Raw genomic sequence first — 22,694 nt, forward strand, 5'->3', positions numbered from 1 at the left:
AAAAACTCCAAAGGAGGAAAATTTCACACACTTTCATAAGTATCTCTTCCCCAGTCAGAGCACATTTCCCAGAACCCTCTGCTGCCATCCCATAGTGCTCTAGTTCATGGGCATCTCAGGTTTTTACGGCTCTAGAAGGCAGCAGAGGGTCTTCTCAAAGCCACATAAACTACGGCCTTCTACTCATATCCATCCCTCTAAAACTCAAAACTCAACCCCCACCGAAAAACAAAGCAGAGCATTTTATTGGGCTGCATTCCATTCTGACCTGTAAATCCAACAGCAACCGGCGTAAAACTACGATACCCAAATAAATTTCACAAGTGCACCCACTCCAGTCCCTCTCCAACACACACGTCCTCTATTTCTTCACCGCAGGTGCAGGAGAGACTGCCTTCTCTCACCCCGCTCAGGTGGGACGGTGGGGGGTGTTACATCAGTGACCCCGATCCGGCCCCCCCGCCTGATACCCCCATCAAGCAGCACGGCAGAATGGCCACGCTGTTCCCTTAAGAATGCAGACGCACAGCGGAGACGTTAACGGAGAAAGGGGGCCATATATATGCCCTATATTCCCTGACATTTACGGAGACCGAGTTTCACATTTCAGCCATGTTAATAATGGCAGTGTTTTCACATGGGAAGGGCTTTTTGTGAGTGTGCCGAGCGGCTACACTTTGCCCAAATGGGTCTTGACTTTTAGAGTAAAATAAAATGTCCTGTTAATAACATTAAAGTAAAGGCATTAAAAAGGTTACGTCCTGATTTGAGAAAGGACACGGGTGCACGTGCGCAAGTGTGCGGATGTGTTAGTGAGTGGAAATAGGGCTGTATAACCATTAAAGTTACTGCAAGGTTTTGCAATAACGGTACAAGGAGACTCTTGAGAAAAAGATGTTCTGGAGGGTTCGATTTAGGCCCGGTCTGGACTTGATTCTTCTGGTTATTTCCGTTAAACAAAAACAATAAAAAGGACAGGCAGACTGTCAAACTGAAATCTACAAAACAAAATAACATGCACTATTCATGGACAGCCTTGACTTAAAGGCCTGAGAGACAAAAAGAAGGGAAGAATAAGGCAGAAGAAAAGGGCGAGAATGAGACAAAGTGGATGCACAGAAGGAAGAGACAGAGATAAACTGACAACTTGACACACACACTCATTGTTGGTGTCAAAATGTATCTCAACGCAGAAGCGATGGGTATTTAAAAAAAAAAAAAAAAAAAAAACTGTGGATTTGTGTGTTTGTATTTATTTTTTTTCTGCCAGTGGCAATGCTTGGCTGCTCTGATGTGCAAACACACACACACACACACACACACACACACACACAGAAATGGTCTGGACAGCACAGTTTCTGGGGCTAGTCTTGAGAAGCAGTGGCCTGTCACGCAGATGTCAAATACATCAAGCTGCTCACAAATTCCAAAGAAAAAAAGAGACAGACCCATTCTACTCCACAGATGAGCCTAAGCGAGTGCTCTTTTCTCTCTCACACAACATACACACACGTAAATAAATAAAGGAAAAAAGGGTTTCATTCAACCACACAAACAAACACTCAAACCAAACTAACAGGTCTCCTCTTAGATAAGAGATGCCAGTCAGTCAAAGACAAACACGATACATATTTTTGACTTTCAGTTTCTAAGCACTGGAAGTTGTACAAACATAAAATGTGTGAGTGACTGATGAGCACAAAACAAATTCTTACAGTTTAACCCTTTAAGTGTTTGCCAACACATCTGAGAGTTTCACTATGTGTACATTTGTCTAGAGGTAGCCTATTGAGATCCATGTGTGTAATAGAGCCCCATGTTTGGCGAGTACACCGTTGGAGCTTGTGTGTCACTAGTTACTGAGTTCCTTTTCTCCTGCTGAATCAAGCAGTCGGACAGCTCACCTGTACAGCATCAAACACAAACATGTCGGTGGACACACACATCAAACACACTTCCTCCACAGCTCCTATTTGTCAGAGAGTTCCGGAATGTGTTCTGTGGTTGACGGCGGTACAGGCGGACAGAAGCAGGAGGAAGAGCAGGGGATGTCCTCCTTGAAGAGAAGGGAATGAGAAAACGACACACCTGAGCAAACAGAGCCGTTTACCTCATGCTGAAGGCTTGTGTGTGACCGCATCGAACCTGCCTGTGAGAACACCCCACATAGGTGTCATACATGCCCGTGGACCCGGCTCAAACACACTCACATCCGTGCTAAAGTGGAAGTGTAGTCAGAGTGTCAGCATCTCTAAGTAACAGGAAAGAATTTCCATCATGTTAAAAAGATGTGAACACTGCAGAGGAGGTTCAGGTGACCCATACGGCAAACTCGCGGTTATCTCATCTCAAACAGGACGGTCCTATGGAAACAGACACTACATTACTGACCATTCAGATCTGGCCGACTAGAGTGAGGCTTAATGAAAAGTCTCTGAAACTTCGAAAAGTCTGAGGAACTCCAAGTTCACTTGGTCCTGAGCCTTCACCGCAGAAGCTCTGGATCTGATACGGAAATTTTCCAAAACAACATGGCAATTCCCATTAGAGTGCCTCAGGATTGAGTCCAAAAACCTGGAAACTAGTTACCATTTTTGAACTTCCCTTTCCATTGTCCTGAAGTCAATGGGTTTTTTGAATGGGTTCTTGGTTAAATGCTGAAAAATTTAAATGACTGAAAATGCCTCTAAAAGAAGGGGTTGTTCTGTATTACTCTAACTTTACTTTGCCAACTTCTGCTGCTTTTACAGCGATTTTGTCCCAAAAAGTTCAGCTAGGTCAGAAACTGTCACACAGACTTTAAAACTACTAATGTGTCAACTAAGACACGGATCATCTGTTAGCTTGAAACACACCACACATATTACACCTGCTTAAAACACACACCTAACACACACACACACATCAGAAGCTTTAATGTCACACGACACTCTCCGCATGCCTTTTCCAGTTACTCTCATTCACTCTCTCTGGTAAGGTCTTTAGCAGGTGTAAGCCTGCGACTGAAGCCCAGGTTCTCAAATCAATCATTTGAAAGTATTTAGAAATGCACACAGGAGAGTTGCTCCACTGCCTGCCTGACGCATAACACACAGCCCTGGGCTTAAGTGCTTTTCAGGGTGTGTGTGTGTCGACATCTATTTCACACTCGTCCTCATCTAAAAGCAGAAAAAGATGTTTCCGTGCCCGATCACGTCACAAGCTGCCAGGACAGGAGAAAGAGGAGAGAGGAGAGGTGAAAGGTCAGACGCACTGATGGAGTTATACTCACACAAGCAGAAAAACACACAGGCTCTGGGTCAGTCTTTGCCACACTAGTCACTGTGTTAGCTAGCAAACATTAATATTGAGATTATGTTAATGGAAAGGATGGTTTAGCATTAACCTGCAGATTAGACTACACGTCTTTCACAGAGTTTGTACTGATCAAAGTGAAATGTTGGCACATACATTATGCTACCATTCAAAACATTTAAAGTCACAACATTTTTTTTTTTCTTTTTTTGAAAGCAAGGACGCATTAAATGTATCAAAAGTGACAGTAAAGACATATGTAATGTTATAAAAGAGAGGATTACAATTCACTGGAATTGGTATATTGCAAAATTCATGATTTAAAAAAAGTGGCATAAAATATATATGTAGGCATGAATGTTGCAATACACACTCTTAAAAATAACTGAGCTTCACGATGACATAGAAGAACTTCTGTCTAAATGGTTCCATAAAGAACCTTTAACATCTGAAGAACCTTTCACAAAAGGTTGTTTGTGGCAAAAGAAAGTTCTTCAGATTTTAAAAGAGATAGTTCTTTAAAGAACCTTTGACTGAATGGTTCCTTTTGGAACCAAAAATGGTTCTTCTATGGCATCGCTGTGAAGAACCTTTTAAGCACCTTTATTTTTAAGGGTGTACCAATGCCAGTGATCTTTCACCTTTCTAGATACAAAAATTTATCTTTTTATTGAATATGCTCCTTTTAGCTGTCTAAACTATTTAAAAGCTAAACATTAATGCAATTTAATTTAAAAATAACCAATTGGCTTTGGAGTGTTTTTCAATTACGTAAACATTGATTGCTTAAAACAAAAGTTATAATTACTCCTTCAGCAGACATTTTTAATCCAAAACTAATTTAAATGTATATTTTAAGACCAGTTTAACCTGTGCTATAAGGTAACATGGTAATAAATGATTTCTTTTTTTATTATGTATTCACATGAATGGCATGGCAGACAGATAAAACTATGGTTGTAACCACTGCAGTACGGTTCTTCATATCGGCTGAAAGAATATGATTAATATATCTGAGAGTGGATTGACTCAATCTGTCTATTCTTCTGGGGAGCAGTCATGTCCTTTAGTTACCCATTAACCCTCAGTTCTGTGTCCCTCCTCTCCTCTGTTCACCTGTTCAAGCCTTGTTTCTCTGTCACTTTCTCTTCCTCCTCCTGCTCTTCTCTTTCACTCTCTCCCTCCTTGCATTCCTCCTACAAAATCAATATCCTGCTTTAAAGTGCAGTGAGCCCCTGGGAGGAGGCTGCTGTTGTGGAGGGCGGTGGAAGTGGGGCGTCCTCCAGGGCTTGGAGTCAAGGACAGTGTCCGGCCTAGACCTGCTGCTCCTCTCTCTCTTTCCTCTGCAGGAAGGATCAATAAGCGGGTGAGGCGTTAAATTTCAGCTAGCGGGAGCGTCACGCTCGTTTGGCCCAGCTGAGTGATGGAGCATGCTTGCCCTGCTCTGAGCGTTTCAAGCTGAAAAGAACAGGAGCTAGGATCTTCCTACAATAAACAACTCAATAACATTTAGGCACACTGGTGTATGATGTTTTAAAAGTGTTCCTGTCAACCTGAGCTAAACAATGTGTTTCTGTGTGAGGGACTGTGCCGCAGACTCACTGCTGAAAATCCCAGCGTGACACACTGATTACTTCGTTCTCAGTAGTTCAAACAATAAAATCAGATCATTTTACCACTGCTGTCAGCTGTTCCCTGGCACTGTGAATCAAGACGTGGTATCGCTTCGGTTTTCTACAGCACAAACAGAGCCATGAAATATGCGTTTAAACTGATTCATTAATTCAAAGAGCTGGGTAAAACTGATTGTCCGGTTAATCTGAAGTATAGTTTAACTCATAATCAAAATGAATGTTTTCAAGGAGAGTCTTTTAATGAATCATTCAAACCGACTCACAATCAGTCTGAGGAATCCTTCACTGAATCTATCAGAGGGGTTATTGGATGAAAGAAAAAAAAATCTACGTTCTTAATGGGGTAATAATATATAATAATCAACACAAACAACATTGCAACAAAAATGCATTTCTTGAAGAATGAATTAATTAATGAATTTAAAGCGATAAAGTATTTTGTGCTTAACAAGGTTGCATTTATTTGATCAAAACTATAGTGTAATATTATGAAATATTATTGCAACTGTTTTCCAATTTAAAAGATTTTAAAATGTAGCTATTTATTCCTGTGATGGCAAAACTGAATTTTCAGCAGCCATTACTCCAGTCTTCAGTGTCAGTGATTTTGTGCTCAAGAAACATTTATTATTATCATTGTTAAAAATGTTCCTTAATATGTGTTAACTTTTCTTTAGGATTTTTTGATGAATACAATTTTTTTAAATTACTGCAATTAATTGAAACAGAAATGTTTTGTAACATTCTACTGGAATGAATGGCTGAATGGAAGCATTCACTTCTCTCTTTTTTCCAAATAATATTTATGTAATTGAAACAATTTAGAATAATTTTACAGTAATACATTTACAGTATTAGCTGGAAGACAATTTCATGTGCAGAAAATTGTAAGTGAAATAAAAATTGTGAATCATAATTGAATCAAGTATGGAAAATACTTATTCAACATTTTACAATCTACAGCCTAGCCACTCTCTGCTCCTTCCCACCACCAGACCCATGATGTCCCCTCACGTTTAGGTGATTTCCAAACAGATTCTGGGAGGACGACTTGTCTGAACAGCATTAGTCAAATCCAAGAGACATGGCAGGAGGAAGCTGCCTTTTTTAACTCGTCGGGAAAAAATCTTGTTGCTTTATTTACTTTTCCCTCAGTCAGGGTGAACAAAGAGAATATTCTACCAGGGACTGAATAACTTAATCCTCTTTCCTCCCTCCGGCAGGAAGTCGGGCAGTGACAGACAGATTAACACAGATGATGTTTGCAAACCCACCCATTTGAAAATGTAATTGCTGGTGGCATATTGAACAGTCTGCTTAAGCACTTAAGTTCATATGAGACCAGTGAAACAGAAGTGACACTAACACGATCGTTTGCGTGTGTGTGTGTGTGTGTGTGTGTGTGTGTAGGAGAGAGGATGTAGGGTGTGTTTTGGGCCGGATTGCTCACCAGCGAACTGGAACACTGTTACTGTCATGTGCCCAGTGTACTGTGCCACTAAGAATTAGAGCCAATCAGAAGGGTTAACAGGGCGGAGCGGGGCGGGTCATGCTCCTGGGCTCTTTACAGCATCACAGAGGCATGAGAAGCCATCACTGATCCTATAAAACACTACACTTTAACATCTGCTGAAAGAGGCGGAGGTAAAAAAACAACAGATACATTCTTGATGTCCATCTGCCACCTAGTGACAAATCCCTGGCCCTATAGTGGGAGTATCAAAGCAGGAATGGATGCAGAGGCCCATTTCTCCTTGGAGCCATTTCTTCATTAACACTGAATCTTATATGCTGCTCAGATATGATTATGCTAGTTTTCATTTTTAACTATTTTTCTCAGGTGAACTAATCTCAAATGGTCAGCCAACAGAGACTGCCTGGCATGTACATTCACTCTATAATTTCAGCATACAAAAATATAATTGGACAACACAACAAATGGGATGTGAGGTCATACTCGAGAGCATGTTTTTAATACGTCATAAATTAGAAATAATAATATATTCAAAATGTGAAAATCTTTATGATTATGCTGAAAAAAATCTCTGTCCATTTTCGTTTTATTATCAAAATCAAAATCAATCTGATGAAGCAAGACATCTGGTGTCAGACTTCTCCAATCATTTACTCCACTTAAACCAATAGTTCACCCAAAACCATTTATTTTAAACTCATTTTAATTAAAGGTGCAATAGGTGATTGTCTTCAGAAACATTTTTTGTTATGCTGGTTGAAAGTCTCTTCACATACTGATAGCAATCGTTAATTTAAGTGTTCTAAATGTATTTATCTGTATTTATATATTCTGTGGAAGGCGTAGGACCAAGAAAGGTTCGTCCAATCAAAACGCTCAGTCCAAGCATTTTAATTCAAAGTATGTATTAGCATAACTCTGCGCACCTGGTTCGCGCAGACAGGATACGTCATCAGTGCGTTCACACACGCTGTGCAAACAGAGCGAGAATGGCATACAAACATCAACAACCTGACCTTCCTTGTTGGTATTGTAGCATTTTTAAAGTTTTCTCACCGGGAAATGACACATGATGTAGCCCAGCGGTTCCCAATTCTGGTCCTCACTCTGCATATTTTGCATGTCGCGCTTAGTTAACACACCCGATTCAGATAACCAGAAGTGAGCTACGTGTATGAACTGTGTCCTGATCGATATGATCCCTCCCTACACAGTGTTCATTGTTCCCTCCTCCCTGAGCAGGGGAAATCCGTTGAATTTTATTTCACTTTGGAACATGGGCTGGAACTGGGAATCGCTGATGTAGACTATTGTAGTAATGTTGTCTCTGGTATTCTGGTCTGTGAGTGTATATGCGTTCAGGGGGCGTGGCTTTGGATGGTGATTGCAAAGAGGGTGGGACGTTCACTTTCAGTGCTATCAGGCTAATGTTAGCATTTCCCAAGATCTCCTACTGCACCTTTAAATCAAGTTGTTCTTAAATCTAAAGTTCTTTCTTCTCCTGAACGCAAAATGATATAATTTGGAAAAAATCTGGGTAACCAAACAGTTGGCTGGACCCCAATGACTTTCTTTTTTTTCCATGCTATTAAAGCCAGTGGGGACCATCGACTGTTTGGCTACCATTTCTTTAAAATATCCTCTTTATTTTTATTTTTGGGTGAACTAGACCTTTAAAACCTGGCCCTTTTTTACTAACAACTGCAAGCTCACATCCAGATCTGCCTTCCACCAATCAACAACAGATCCTACATTTTTTTTTCTTTTCCTCCAATAACCTCTTGCACCCAGATGTACATAATGCATTTACAGTGGACTGTGATCAAGTAAATCAAGTTGCTGCTACTACACGGCTCACAAAATGCTATATAAACCAGTGTTTAGTATTGTCTTGTGACTGAATAACTTAAAATCGCTGTTTAACTAAAACGTCAAAACCAGGGCAGGGCCTTAGGTAAACTTGCATTGTTTTATCTGGAAACAATGCTACAAGTCTCTACAGAGACCAGACTAAATGCCCTATATGAGGCAGCAGAGGGATGAGGAAATGATGAGAGCAACAGCATCCCCTTTAGCCTTTCCCTCCAACCATCTCCTGCACTCAATGATGAAGATGGAAGTGAAGCTAAGAGCGCCGTCACCCTCCTCTCGTTAACACACACAGCGAGGGGATAAATCAAGGCTGTTGAGTCGGGATGAACCATGTGTCAGCATGGGTCAGCCACACATTACACTCTCTTCAAAAACTATTCATCTTCAGTGTGTATTCAGCGGCTACAAATAATTACTCCTACTGACCCGGGTAACACCACATGACCAGCGGTCAAACCAGCTCAGGCAGAGGAGTCATCTGGGTGGAGAGGGGTGGGAGTAAATTATGGTCCTGTGGAAAGCAAAGGACTTGCCATTCAAACACACACACACACAATCAGCACGAAGAATACGCTACTGTACACTGACAGCATCTGATGGTAATACCATGCTGCTATACTATAAAACTAAATAATTACTATATTAAAATAGCTGAGGGATGGACAGGATATCAGTTATAAGTGAATATTACAGATTTTTTTGCATTTATCACTTTGAATATTTAATTGTGCATGTTCAATTCCAATATTTGTACATTTAGGTTGTCTTTGCTGTCATCTAATGCTAATTTAAATGTAATCTTTAAAAGCACTAATGTTAATGTAAACTTCAAAATGAATATCCATTATAATATTAGGATACCTAAATTCACTTGCAGATTTTAAAACATTTATCAGAGACAAAAAAAAAAATTATTGGTTAGTCAGCCAGAACTTTAATGTGTACATCTCTACTTTACCATGGTATACTTAGGATACCATTCTCCAAGAAATCCAAGGTAGGTCCAGCACTGACACTTTGGACCACAAGGAATGACTGACTTTCTTCCGTGGAACATGAGAAATGAGGAGACATTGAAACATTTGAGAAAAATCAAAGCACTTTTTTTGTCCATCCCTTCAAAAGATTAAATGACCTGACCACCAAAGTGTTTTGTTACCACATTCTTCAAAATACAGAATGACAGATGATAAATAAATTAGGGATCGACCGATATGCATTTTTCAGGGCCGATGCCGATACCGATTATTACAGATCAAGGAGACCGATAACCGATATTTTGAACCGATATGTGTCTAGTGTAAAAATGAAAATTAATGTCAAAATTAAGAATAAAAGGCCTCTGACAAAGACTCTCTTTAAATTATTTTAACACATCTTTAATTCTGAGAAACTGTTCATAATAACAACATTAATATTAATAATAACAACAAACATAAAAAGTGCTGGGAGCATCCATCAGCAGCATTCTGTAAACTAAGTAAAACTTAAAGCAAATTTAAACAGCAACAAATGAACAAATAATGGAAAATAAATGTAATATATATATATATATATATATATATATATATATATTTATATATATATATATGTATGTATGTGTGTGTGTGTGTGTGTGTGTGTGTGTGTGTTATATTTAGCATTTTATTTGCAACCCAGAATTGCATTAAAATCACACACAACCCATATTGTTATAGTGTTTTTTTTTTTTTTTTTTTTTTTTTTTTTTTTTGTTTAGACTGTTTATCACGGCGATACAAACTAGGAAGTATACAGGACAGCGTCATCCAGAAACGTGCAATGTGAGATTATTGACAATTTACGTTATAAGCATAGGGTTATTAGCAGGGTGCGATTTGTGAAATAAACAGAGGGGGGGATGCTTTTGAAAAATTTTATGAAATGTTTTTAATACGACGGAAATTGTATTTAGTGTGATCTCAGTTTAATAAAAACATTGTAAGCCTACGTTAGGCCTATTAATTGTAATGATTTAATGTCCACGGTATTCAAACAACAAATTACATCTAGAAAGCGAGCAAAGAACACAACGGAGCTTTTTGAAACTCCGAATCAGTTAAACCATTGCGTCGCAAAATGATTCACTGTTTCGATGCGCTTCAATCGGATCGTGTATCGCGAATCATTTGATTCAGATCTGGACGTCAGAGCGGGTTTGCATGATGTTTTTATCCCCACCGGGGATAAAAGTTATTCAGCAGAGGCAGGGATGCATAGACCAGAAGGGGGAAATCCCCCCCATCAAGTCGCACCCTGGTTATTAGTCAAATGAGAGAGCGCGGCCGCGGAGATAACTAAATCAGGAATAGGGAGCTCGCGTCGCGTCAGGGCGTCAGAGCTCGCGCTTGATGCCCTTCTTTCAGCTCTTCAAAATTGCATAATGGTAATTCTGAATCTGTATGTTAAATTATTTTGCAATCATGTTAGAATAAAGCAATATTTCTCCAAATATGCGCAATTTATTTGACTAAGAGCCCTAACGGAACGGACACTGTTCAGTGAAGCTATGTGAACAACACAAAAAAAAAAAACCACAGCAGACATGAGTGAATTCATTCGTGTTGATAATCTATTCACAATATAACGTTAAATTGGCCGAATGGTGAGAGAAGTAGGTTTTAGTTTCACTATCTCAGCACTAATGTGATGATACGTTAAAGCATTGCAATGACGGACATTGACCGGGAATTCACAGTATAATAACTGAACGGGGCTTGTCATCATAAATCGATTATATTTAGGTGTTTTGGCAACTTAAGTGTAGTGATTTACTGCAACTTCAGGAACGTTTACTGCATTCTTACCTTCGAGAGATAACTTATTGATGTGTGATGATGATCACTGAAGCAGCTCCTGTGCTTTCGGTGTTAGAGCGGAACATTTTCCAGCCGCGCCAGCCGTATTGATTGGCCAGGCTCGTGACTCCCAACAAATCAGACGGACGATGGGCGGGGCTTAGTCTAGGCCACAGAGCGGTGCGCTCTGACTGAGGTGGCTGGATCAGTGCCAGATCGCGCATTTCAAAATAAAATGGTTTTATCGGCAAATCGGTTTTGAAAATGGCCGATGCCGATAACAATAAAAATGCTTAATATCGGCGCCGATAATCGGCCACGCCGATAATCGGTCGACCCCTAAAATAAATGCTAGAATTTTCATTATTGCGTGAACTGTCACTTTGAGGTTCACCTGTCCTGGCACAGCTTCTGCAGGAAAGATTCAAACCAGCTATGGACCTATTTCACATTTCCAGGGATTTCATCAACTAGTCATACTAGTTGGGTTTAAAAAAAAAAAAATAGCATTAACCACAAAATTCACTTTTTTTTTTTTTTTTAAAATAAAAAATTACAATATAAAAAATAATATATTATAATAAAAAAATCAAAAATTACAATAAAAATAACTGTGAAAATGCATTATCATCACATATTATAAAGTATTATAAAAAATGCTAGATTTACAATGTTAATAACTGTGAAAATGCATTATCATCACAGTTTGTGAAAAGGGTCCACTGAAGAGATGTCAGGACAGTGTCACAAAAGCAGGTATGGCGTGACATAGAAGTAGTTTCTGCTTCCTCTCTGAGCTGACAGGCCAGGTTCACGATTAATTAGCACAGGGGAAAAACTTACTGCAACACACTCACAGCAGGCTAATCAGGTGTCACTGCACTGTTTGATCAACAGTAGAAAAGCTGTCACAACTCCTGACAGAGGGAATAAAACACAGCTAATGATAATGCTGGGGAAACGATGCGAGTTAGCCCATTAGCAGATACTTACACACTCATTTCGACACACTCACTACACAGTATGTGCAGACTCTAGTGCACTGACACAGAAATCTTACAGTCTCCAAAACTTCTTGCCTCTCACAAATCACCATTACAAATAATTGAAATTAAATTTACACTGAACAAATAACAAATTAGTAAAATGCTTAATCTATAAAAATCTTACTGGCCATACTGTATGCTGCAAAGTATAATATTGTGTAAAAAGTAGCAACTAAACAAAAAGAATAGTTTGATAAGAAGCACAAAATAAACAAAAGGTAAAATGAAGTTAACAAATTGAAACAAAATTAAACAAGTAATATTAATTCAACAACTATAATTAAGAAAGATTAGGAATAAGATTATATGCTCCGGTATGTGCCAATAAATTAAGTGATGGAGACCCATCACAGACCCACATCTAAATATACACACACGGGCTCAATTCTCCTCTGTTTACCTCTCATTTACTGTCTTCCTGAATACATTAGCTACCTGAACCTCTGAAACACATGCTGGAGTGACAGCTGCGACACTTCCTCCCCGCCGCCATGGCAACCCAGATTATCAGGACTGAGCGGGAGGGACGAAAGGATGATACATAAATTAATTAAAGTTAAAAAAACACACACAAGTAGAGAATTAAAGTTGGTACATCTGTCAGCGACTCAGCTCTTCTCGCTAATACTTGTGTTGGAACATTTATACCCTTGAAGTAAATGATCCGCTGTGTAATTGGCAGCGGAGGAGAGGAGAGAGGGATGATGGTGGATCCTGGAAGAGCTGATAAGAAAGCTCTCTTTCTTCAGAAGCAGGAAAAAAGAAGAAATGCGTTTAAAAAAACCTTGTGTTTAATCCCCATTGTCATCACGGAGCAGGGGACGCCATTACAAACAGAGATAGCCCAACCGAAGCTGTCTGTGGGTGAGGAACAGAAGACAGTGTGTGGCACATGAGAGAGTGTGTGTGTGAGTGCGTGTGAGAGGAAACGGGCTCCTGGATTAATCCAATCCATACGTGCCATCAGTCAAGGGCGAGGAAGCCTGTCAGTGTGTCAGCCGCACAAAAACACACACACCACGAATAGAGAAAATGGCAGACAAACTATGTGTGACAATGCGATTAAGCAAAAATGTGTTCAGACACGTATATACCGCTCAAACACATATACACACACAGTGGGAAAGTATCAGAGAAGGATTACGTTCATAATCACTCTGTGTGTCATACTGATCTGGCTGTTTATAAGCAAAGGTTACTATTCGTAAATGTGTGACAATGGCCTGCAGTGTTTGTGTGTGCATGTTTTTCCTTTTTCTGGAAATGTAGATAAAAGACTCTTGAAAGTCTCAATTACAACATAGAAAAAGCTAAAAAAAAAAAAAAAATGTCTGTAGAGGTAGAGTGTGTAGGGTATAAAAACTAATATAAGCCTACAAGAGAGAACATGAGAGATGTTGTAGATGCAGATCCTCATAAACAGTTACAAAAACAGGCTACTTTTTGGAAGTAAGGAGTAAAAAAAAGGTGTTATGCTTTGACTAGATTTCTTTACTCATAAAAATACTAACTTAAAACACCATAACATTGACCCATGTACTGCAATTCAACAGCTTTGAATGAAAACAATATATATATATATATATATATATATATATATATATATATATATATATATATATATATATATATATATATATATATATATATAATATATATATAGATACCACACATATATAGAATATTATTTCTGTATATATATATATATATATATATATATATATATATATATATATATATATATATATATATATATATATATATGCCATATATGCCATGCATATGCCATAGATTTTTTAAGCAACATTTATTAAATGTTTACACTATTTATTTATTTTCAGCAATTTACTGTTTTAATTCATTCCAGCCTTTTCCAATTTTTTTATTTTTTTCCCCAGAATGATTATTTTCAATGCTATGAAAAATGTAGTGTACCCCATAAAAACTGTAGGGGTTTATTCCTCATTTAAAATTAGGCTATTTGTTTCAAAGATATGATGTCTTGTCTCTGCCTCGAAAAAATTAGGTATTCGCTAAGAGGATCGGAAATTTTTTTTTTTAAGTTGTGGCACTCTATTATTGAATATGTTGATAAGTCTGTTTAAATAATGCCACTACTATGGACAGTTTATAATATATATATATATATATATATATATATATATATATAAATTATTATTATAATTTTTATGTATGTATGTATTTGTTGTATTTGGTTGGAGGTTAATGTTTGTCAGCATTTTTGTATGTATACTGAGTTCTTACAATTCCATTTTGATTTAATGGATGCTATTCTAAGGGGTGGGGGACTGTGATTTATTTTGTTAAAAACAAACTTTGAACGAAAATTACGCTATTTGTTAAAACTTAAATAAGTATATATAACAATATAAACAGCAGTTCTGATGGGTTGCATCAATGCATCAAAAAATATCATTTAAATAAAACTATGTAATACCTATTTAAAAAAAAAAAAAAAAAAAAAAAAACAAGGATACGTTTTTTAGTAAAGTATTTATTTTGGATCCAAAGCACAACAACAAGATCTAGCAAATATAAATAGGCTAATTAGTAATTACATAAAAAGGCTTGTCAGGCTCAAGGGTTAAGGTACAGCCAACAGTTAACATTTCTGAAAGAAAAGTGTTAATACACTCCATTACATTTATAAATGTTTAAAACTTACTATAAAACTTTTTGAAAGTTTGACTTTTGGGGTTTCATTTTCACTAGATAAGGCTCTCAGGTTAGGATTTCAAACTAATACTTAGTGAATCACATCTGTCTGAAGAAATAAGCTCAACAACAAATTCAGCACAAACAAACAGGCACATAAAACATAAAATCTCCCTCAAACAAAAGATAATGGGACAGACATTTTCCATTCAGTCAGTCTCGCTAGAAGAACAGCACACTGACGTCTGCTCATCACCATAACAACTGAACTTGAACCACCAACCTTGGCTGATCTCATCTAAATAAACAACAGGAGAGACGAGAGGTCTGGCCCGATCACACACACACACACAGAGAGGAGAGGAAGAAGAAGAGCACATGATAGACAGCAAGACAGAGCAGCTTTCTTTATGCAGCCCTGATCATGTGCTTGACAGTAGTTCAGGGTGAACTTACAGCTGGATGACCAGGGGCACAGAGACTGAGAGAGCGAGAAAGACAGCCAGAAACAGAGAGAGAGCGAGTTTTGACAGTAAAATTACCACAAGCATACCAATGAGCGTTCAATAGGCCACCGCTCACAACCAAACCTGTTTGTGTGTGTGCTGGTAAAGGCAGAAGAGACAGTAATGAGAGGCCAGTGTCATGGATCGGTGACCATTCGAGCGCTCAAACTCGCTCTCTCTTTCACTCCTGCTGCACCTCACCTTGAAACAACAGCATCACAAACTAGACATTTGACAAGGTGTCATTTAACCTGTTGGCATGGTGATGCCACTCTTGAAAAATGCTGAGAAAAGTTGTGATGAAGTCAAGGAAACAATGGCCATGTATACTGCAGCTGAATATGGATGTGGCTGAATGATTAATGCTGTTCCACAGAAAAGGAATTCTGTCAGTTACAAGAATGGCAACCACATTATTATTATTATTTATTTTTTCGTTTCTCAAGATATTTTATTTTATGTTTCACAGAAGTCAGTCAGTCATGCAGGTTTGGAATGACATGAGAGTAAGTAAATGATGACAGGATTTACATTTTTGGGTGAATAAAGACATGAATACTTTTCACACTAAATGAACAATATAAATCACAAAGTTAAAAAAGAGCTTTTATATACAAGTCTTAAAGGCACAAAAGTGGGGGAAAATCATATCGCTTAAAGCATTAAAGAGATAGTTCACCCTAAGATGAAATTTCTGTCATTAATTACTCACACTCATGTCGTTCCAGACCTGTAAGACCTTCGTTCATCTTTGGAATTGGAACACAAATTATTATTATTCATTTTTTTATATATATAGACCCCTTAATCGCCTACGTCACTGTGACGTCACCGCTCTAGCTGGAGGCAAAACATAAGGAAGAACTCATAGCAGGCGCGCTAAAAGTTTGAGGTTTTGGCTTTAAAATGTCGTCTTGTTGTGTTTTTGGCTGCCAGAATAGAAGGAACAGCACTTTTGGTTCAAAACTAAAGTTTCACCGGATCCCGGCCGACATTCCTTCACAGAAATCAAGAAGACAATTGTGGTTGAATGCAATACGGCGTACAGACTAGACAGAGACGATCATAAATGCTCGTGTTTGCAGTGCACACTTCATATTAGGTAAAATAATCTATGCATATGTACTGGTGTGTTGGTTTTTATCTAGTACAAATCAGCAAGTTTATGTTTTATAGGTGAAAAGTCGCCAACCTTCAGCGCACTAGCTAGCTTAAATGTTAAACAAACATACAGCGATAGATGTGTGTGCCATCCTTTGAATGGCCTCTTAAAATAATCCACATTGCTAATCATAGTTAGCCCAGCGATAGGTTACATTAGACAATAAGCCTTGACAAAGTTCCCCAAACCACCCGAAAGTAGGCTAATTCATATGTTGTCTATGAAAGTATTGTCTAGTTTCCAATGAGAACAAGATTCAAGAACTACACCAGGCGTAGCTAAAAATAAATAAATAAATAAATTAGGCTACTGTAATGTTATCCACTCGTCATTATATTTTTGGTCAGATAACCAGTTTGGTCAGTGAACTGAGTGATCAACTGAATTAATTGATAAATGTATGCTAACTCCCACTTTTTTTATTATTATTTTTTTTGTCAGTGTCCCGCAGAGTCAGTGACTGTACATATTCGGCAGTTCCGAACCTTCTTCTGCATCCATGTTTAATAAATCCCTCCTAAAACGTGCTAGTTTACGCTTGTCAACATTGCGTCCGCGCCTCTTTTTGCCTCCAGCTAAGCCCCGCCCACCCGGAGACGTTGCAATGTTTACAAACTTTTAAGGGGTCTATATATATATAGCTTTCTAACCCTGCATAGACAGCAATGCAACTGACATGTTCAAGGCCCAGAAATGTAGTAAGGACACTTTTAAAATCGTCCATGTGAAATCAGTGGTTCAACCGTAATGTTATGAAGCTTTAAGAATACTTTTTGAAAGCAAAAAACAAAACAAAAATAATTTTATTCAACAATTTCTTCTGTGTCAGACATGCATGTGTCGTAGTACTTACCTGAACACGTGGAAAAGACTGACACTGAAGAGAAAAATATTTTGAATAAAACGTTATTTTTGTTTTCTTGTAGCTTCATTGCATTACGATTGAACCACTGATGTCAGTACTATTTTAACAAAGTCATTACTACCCTTCTGGGCCTTAAGCACCGTAGCTGCATTGCTGTCTATACAGGGTCAGAAAGCTCTTGGATTTCATCAATATCTTAAAGGGGTCATATGATGTTGCTAAAAAGAACAGTATTTTGTATATTTGGTGTAATGAAATGTGTTCATGCAGTTTAAGGTTCAAAAAACACATTATTTTTCACATACTGTACATTATTGTTTCTCCTCTATGCCCCACCTTCTGAAACCCGTCAATTTTTACAAAGCTCATCGTTCTGAAAAGCAAGGTGTGTTCTGATTGGCCAGCTGTCCAGTGCATTTTGATACTTCAAGCGTGTGACGGAAATGTTACACCCCTCACCACATTGTGATGCTATGTCCCGGCTGGAAAGACGAGACAAAAACATTAAAACCCATTATAAACTAGGCATTTGTTGCATCCAGTGGGGACATAATTACTGATTATAATGACTTATACTGTCTTTTTACGAGTTGCATCGCGCCACATAAACATAAAACAATGTTTGCATTTGTGATTGAAGAAATGACGAACAAAAAGCGCTACTCTACACTGCTCAAATCTCACCTTTCAATCGTCAGTGGCAAATTCTTTAAATATGAAAAATGCACTTACAGTCTGTGAGTCAGAACAGCCGGCATTGTAGCCAGCACAAATTAGTTTTGCTTTCACAACGAAACACAGCATCACACATGGTGGGCTAGAGTGGAGGCGAGCTCGAGAACGGCGCAGTCAGCAGACTCAACGAAGGAGCGGCAACCACATGTGATGACCCCGGCTGAACTCTGCCTCATCCACAGTGAAAGCTGATCCGGCGATCCACAGTGCAAAGCTGATGTATTTCCTCAGCGACCAGCACGGATCAGCTCTAGGCATGACGAAGCGGATTTATCCTCTTTTGGAAGGCCATACAAAGTAGTTTTGCTTTCACAATGAAACACACAGCATTTCCACAACATGGCGGCATGGCAACAACAATACTACAGCAAGAATAAAAGTTGCACCTTCTTTCTTTGCGTGAACATTTGGGCGGTGTTATGCAAATCTTCCCACATCGTGACGTAGACATGTGGGGGCGTGTTTAAATGAGCCGTTTTAGGTAGGCGTGGTTGACGGCTAACTTTTATAATGAATATCTCTTTGGATTTGAGACTTTAGTCTTTGCAACTTTACAGATCTTTTTTATTCACCAAGAGCTTGTAACACTCCAAAGAGAAAGGAAAAATTTAAATCGCATCATATGACCCCTTTAAATTGAGTTCCAAAGATGAACGAAGTTCTTATCAGTTTGGAACGACATGAGGATGAGTAATTAATAATAGAAATTTCATTTTTTGGGTGAACTATCCCTTTACAGCTCTGTTATCAGTCTAAACAAGGTCATAACAAATCATCCATCTTAGAGCTGCAGTCCGTAACTTCTGGCGATCTAGCGGTTAATAAACAGAACTGCATGTGTCTTGCGGAAGAAAATTGTAGCTGAAGCTACTTCTCTCTGTTTATGTTTATGACGAATCATGCAGGTACTGGGCTACTCCGCAGCAGATCCACCATTAGCAGTCTGAAATATTCCGAATATAAAAACCTATTATAGGTGTACCATAGTGATTCAGGATAAGCCAAAAACATGGTTTGGAAAATGGATTCATGATGTACTCGCTTATTATATTAATTTTGTACATTTTTCACAGAATGCAGCTTTAAACTACTGTACATACACATTTCAGCTGATATGAGAACATGAACAAAACTTCAAATCACACTCTTTATTATCATGAAACCCTATCTACACGGCCCGCCTGTGTTACATTATAAGCAACAGCAGGTAAATCCATCAAATTCATCTGAGAAGCCTCTAAAAGCCTCCAGTTTATCTCTCTAAATCCATTGCCTGTGTGCGCTCAGCAGTAGGTTGGCAGGGCAGGATCTACATTTTCCTGTCTGGCACATGCAGACTTAAGCACAGCCTTCCAACTGGCACAACCATGGGGCAGTGCCTCGTCACCCATCGGGCATCCATACACACACACACACCAGGTGCTCAGGCCCACTTTCACTCCCCTCATTTATAGAACATAACTTCTGATGTACAAATTAAGAGTTAGTGTTTACAGGCTCTAGTGAAAGTGGCCTCCTGTAGTTCCAGTGAAAGAGGGACTTTGGACTGGCAATAGGAAGCAGATGTTGGGCAAAGGGCTGCCATTAGCTAGTTTCCCTTTACAAGAAAAGGTGAGCTATTACACAAGAAAATAAATTCACAAATAAACAGCAAAGAAGGGGCCTGCTGTTCAGTGGAGCAGCCAGATGGAAAAATTATGGAGTGATTTTTACATTACATAAAAAAAAATCCAATGTTAAAAGATATATAAATATATGTATATGAAGGGTGACGATACGCAGATTTATATACATTTAAAACCTGATAAGCGCCCTGGTACTGCTTTTCTTTCTGACTGTATTACTGTGCTAAAAACATGGATCAGTAATAATTTCCTCTGTCTGAACAGTGGTAAAACCGAAGTTATGCTCATTGGTTCCCATCATCAGATTTCTAAAGCTGTTTCTCGGTGTTTGACTTTTGATGGCTCTGTTTTGGAAATCCAGAATAGAGTGAGGAACCTTAGAGTTATTTTTGATGCTAATCTGTCATTTGATTCTTTTGTTCAGAGTACTGTTAAAACATCTTTTTTCCATCTCAGAAACAAGATTGTGTCCTATGTTAAATTTTACTGTAGCAGAAACACTAATAAATTCCTTTGTCATCTCTCGGATAGATTATTGTAATGCCCTTTTAGCCAGAGTTTCTAAATCCACACTAAACAAGCTGCAATGTGTACAAAATTCAGCCATCGGGGTCCAGGATTTGCAACCATATTACTTTAGTTTTAGAATCCTTGCACTGGTTCAGAGTAGATTTTAAAATGATGATGCTGACATGTGAAGCATTGCATTGCCCAGCACCACATTATTTAACAGAACTGTTACATCCTTACGCTCCTAATCGCACATTGCGCTCCTCACAATCAAACTTGCTCATTGTTCCTCAAACACGCTGGAGATCTTTGGGGGACAGTTCTTTCATTCTCTTTCAACGCTCATGACCTTTGGAATTCTCTGCCTTTTGAATTGAGGGAAGTTCAGAACTATGATATTTTTAAAGTTCAACTTAAGACTTTTTTTTAAACTTGCATTTGCTTGATGATGTTTATTTTTTATTTTTTTATTTTTTTTTGCATTTCATTTGATCATCTTTACTTTTTTTATTGTATTGTTTATACTGTGTTTACTGTATGCTTTGAGAATATACTTTTAAAATAACTTTTTTTATTATTAATGTAATATAAAAATATATTGCAGAGATAATATAAAAATGTAAAAAGATAATAAACAAACTAATAAATACATTATTTTATAAAATATGAAAAAAACCTAAAGCCTTGGAAGGGAAGCCCCTTAAAACTTAACCGCTGATCTCTAGGTTACAAGGTCAATCTTATGTTTATTCAAAGCTTTTTTGAAGTGATCCTATTGTTATTGATTAACCTGATTATTGATTATACATCACCACTGATCAGCCAATAGCTACCAGATCAACCTCCCCTGAGTTTCATAAGTTTCTCTCTCTCATACACACACACACACAGGTCAGTTTCAGCAAGCCAAACAGCTGACTGAGGCACATTTAGGCCTATTTAACTTCATGCATCTTGGTTGACTAGACTGTTATTCAATTGGGTATAATTGGACACAATTGGTCATAAATTCAACTCTCCTAGCTGCGCTACATGCAAATATAACAAATATAGCTAGCTTTCTTTAAATCTTTCTGGATTTGACTTGACTCACACAACTAAAAACAGGTGGCATCTTTTTGTTGATTGTGTCTTAAATATATATTGGATGGGACTGACGCTTTATGTTTTGTGATCGGATAGATATCAGTTTGTATAACCAAGTATACAGTAAATAGCCCCTTTCATGACATCTGAAACACAAGCAGATCTCAACACAAAATGAAATGTCAGAATGAAGGTAAAATAACAAATCCCACTCAGTGTCCCCTCCTTATAAAACCAATTACAATCTCAGACTGACTATAAAAAGAACATGAAAACTGATAAAGCAGCTCTTTTCTTAGACATCCTCTGGTCTCAGAAGAAATAAATATACTGAAAACCAACTTTAGGACTGAGCGTCTTTATAAAAATCACATTCTTTATTAAATACACAAAACCATAAACAGGGTCAGACATCTAACGGGACGTGCATTATGTGCACAATATGGGCCTATAATACACACTCGCATGAATATCTGATAAACAAAGAACGAATATTACAGCCTATTACAGAATTCTTTCATGATCAGTATAATAAATGCAAATAAGTTGTAATGGAAATGGAGGAAATAACCATAAAAGGCATTTAGGGCATGTGTGTGGGTTTGTGTGTGTGCCGGACCTCTTGATGATATAAAGGTGAAAAGCTTCACAACAAACAAATCAACCTTAATCCACACATTGGATCAATGCGGCTGCTATAGGCCTCAGGGTCGCCTTATCTTACTTCTCAAACTTCATATTCATTCATTGATTTGCTTTTCAGAATAGTATATCACTGAGCTCCAATGGGAGAACGGATAGAGACAGGGGCCAGGGTCAAGCACAGCTCGCATACACGTTAGCGTAATATTGATGTCCCAGCAGAAAGAAATGACTAAATATCCAGATCAATACCTAGTTTCCATCAACAGCCACGCAACGAGGTGGGGAAATATAAATATACATCTTTATGACCACACAAGCCATCATAATGAGAGAGCTGAATGAATGTTTCCCTTAAGGTGAAGTGTTTGATTAGCGGAGGGCAGAGGTTAGTGCTGATATGCTGATACAGGAAAACGAGACTGATGGCTCGGGCCAGGCAGGGGCTGTGGAGATGACAGCAGAGCAGCACCGAGCTGAAGTAAGGCCTGTTCGTACATGTTAATCGAGCTTTAAGTCACTTGTGATGAAGCGGATTTCATCATCAGGTGCTACGGGCTTACGGAAGAACTGGGGAATTCAAGAAAAATCTTCTAAAGGAACCTTTGATAATCTAAGAATGTAATTCTTCACTCAAAGATTACATGAAAGATTAAATAAGCAAGCATTTCCATCTTAGACACAAACTTTAAAAAATTTTATCTAAAAATGAAACTTGGTTCATTTTAGGTGACTTGCGCAATACATTTGG

At 38.2% G+C, this 22,694-nt stretch overlaps 1 protein-coding gene across 2 annotated transcripts in view; it reads right to left on the minus strand.

The window, feature by feature from the left end:
• Positions 1–22,694, minus strand: part of LOC109108396 (alpha-ketoglutarate-dependent dioxygenase FTO-like) — a 133,748-nt gene that overhangs the window by 104,951 nt on the left and 6,103 nt on the right. The window lies entirely within an intron of this gene.

The sequence above is a fragment of the Cyprinus carpio genome, chromosome B7 (genome assembly GCF_018340385.1).
Source record: "Cyprinus carpio isolate SPL01 chromosome B7, ASM1834038v1, whole genome shotgun sequence".
Taxonomy (NCBI): Eukaryota; Metazoa; Chordata; class Actinopteri; order Cypriniformes; family Cyprinidae; genus Cyprinus; species Cyprinus carpio.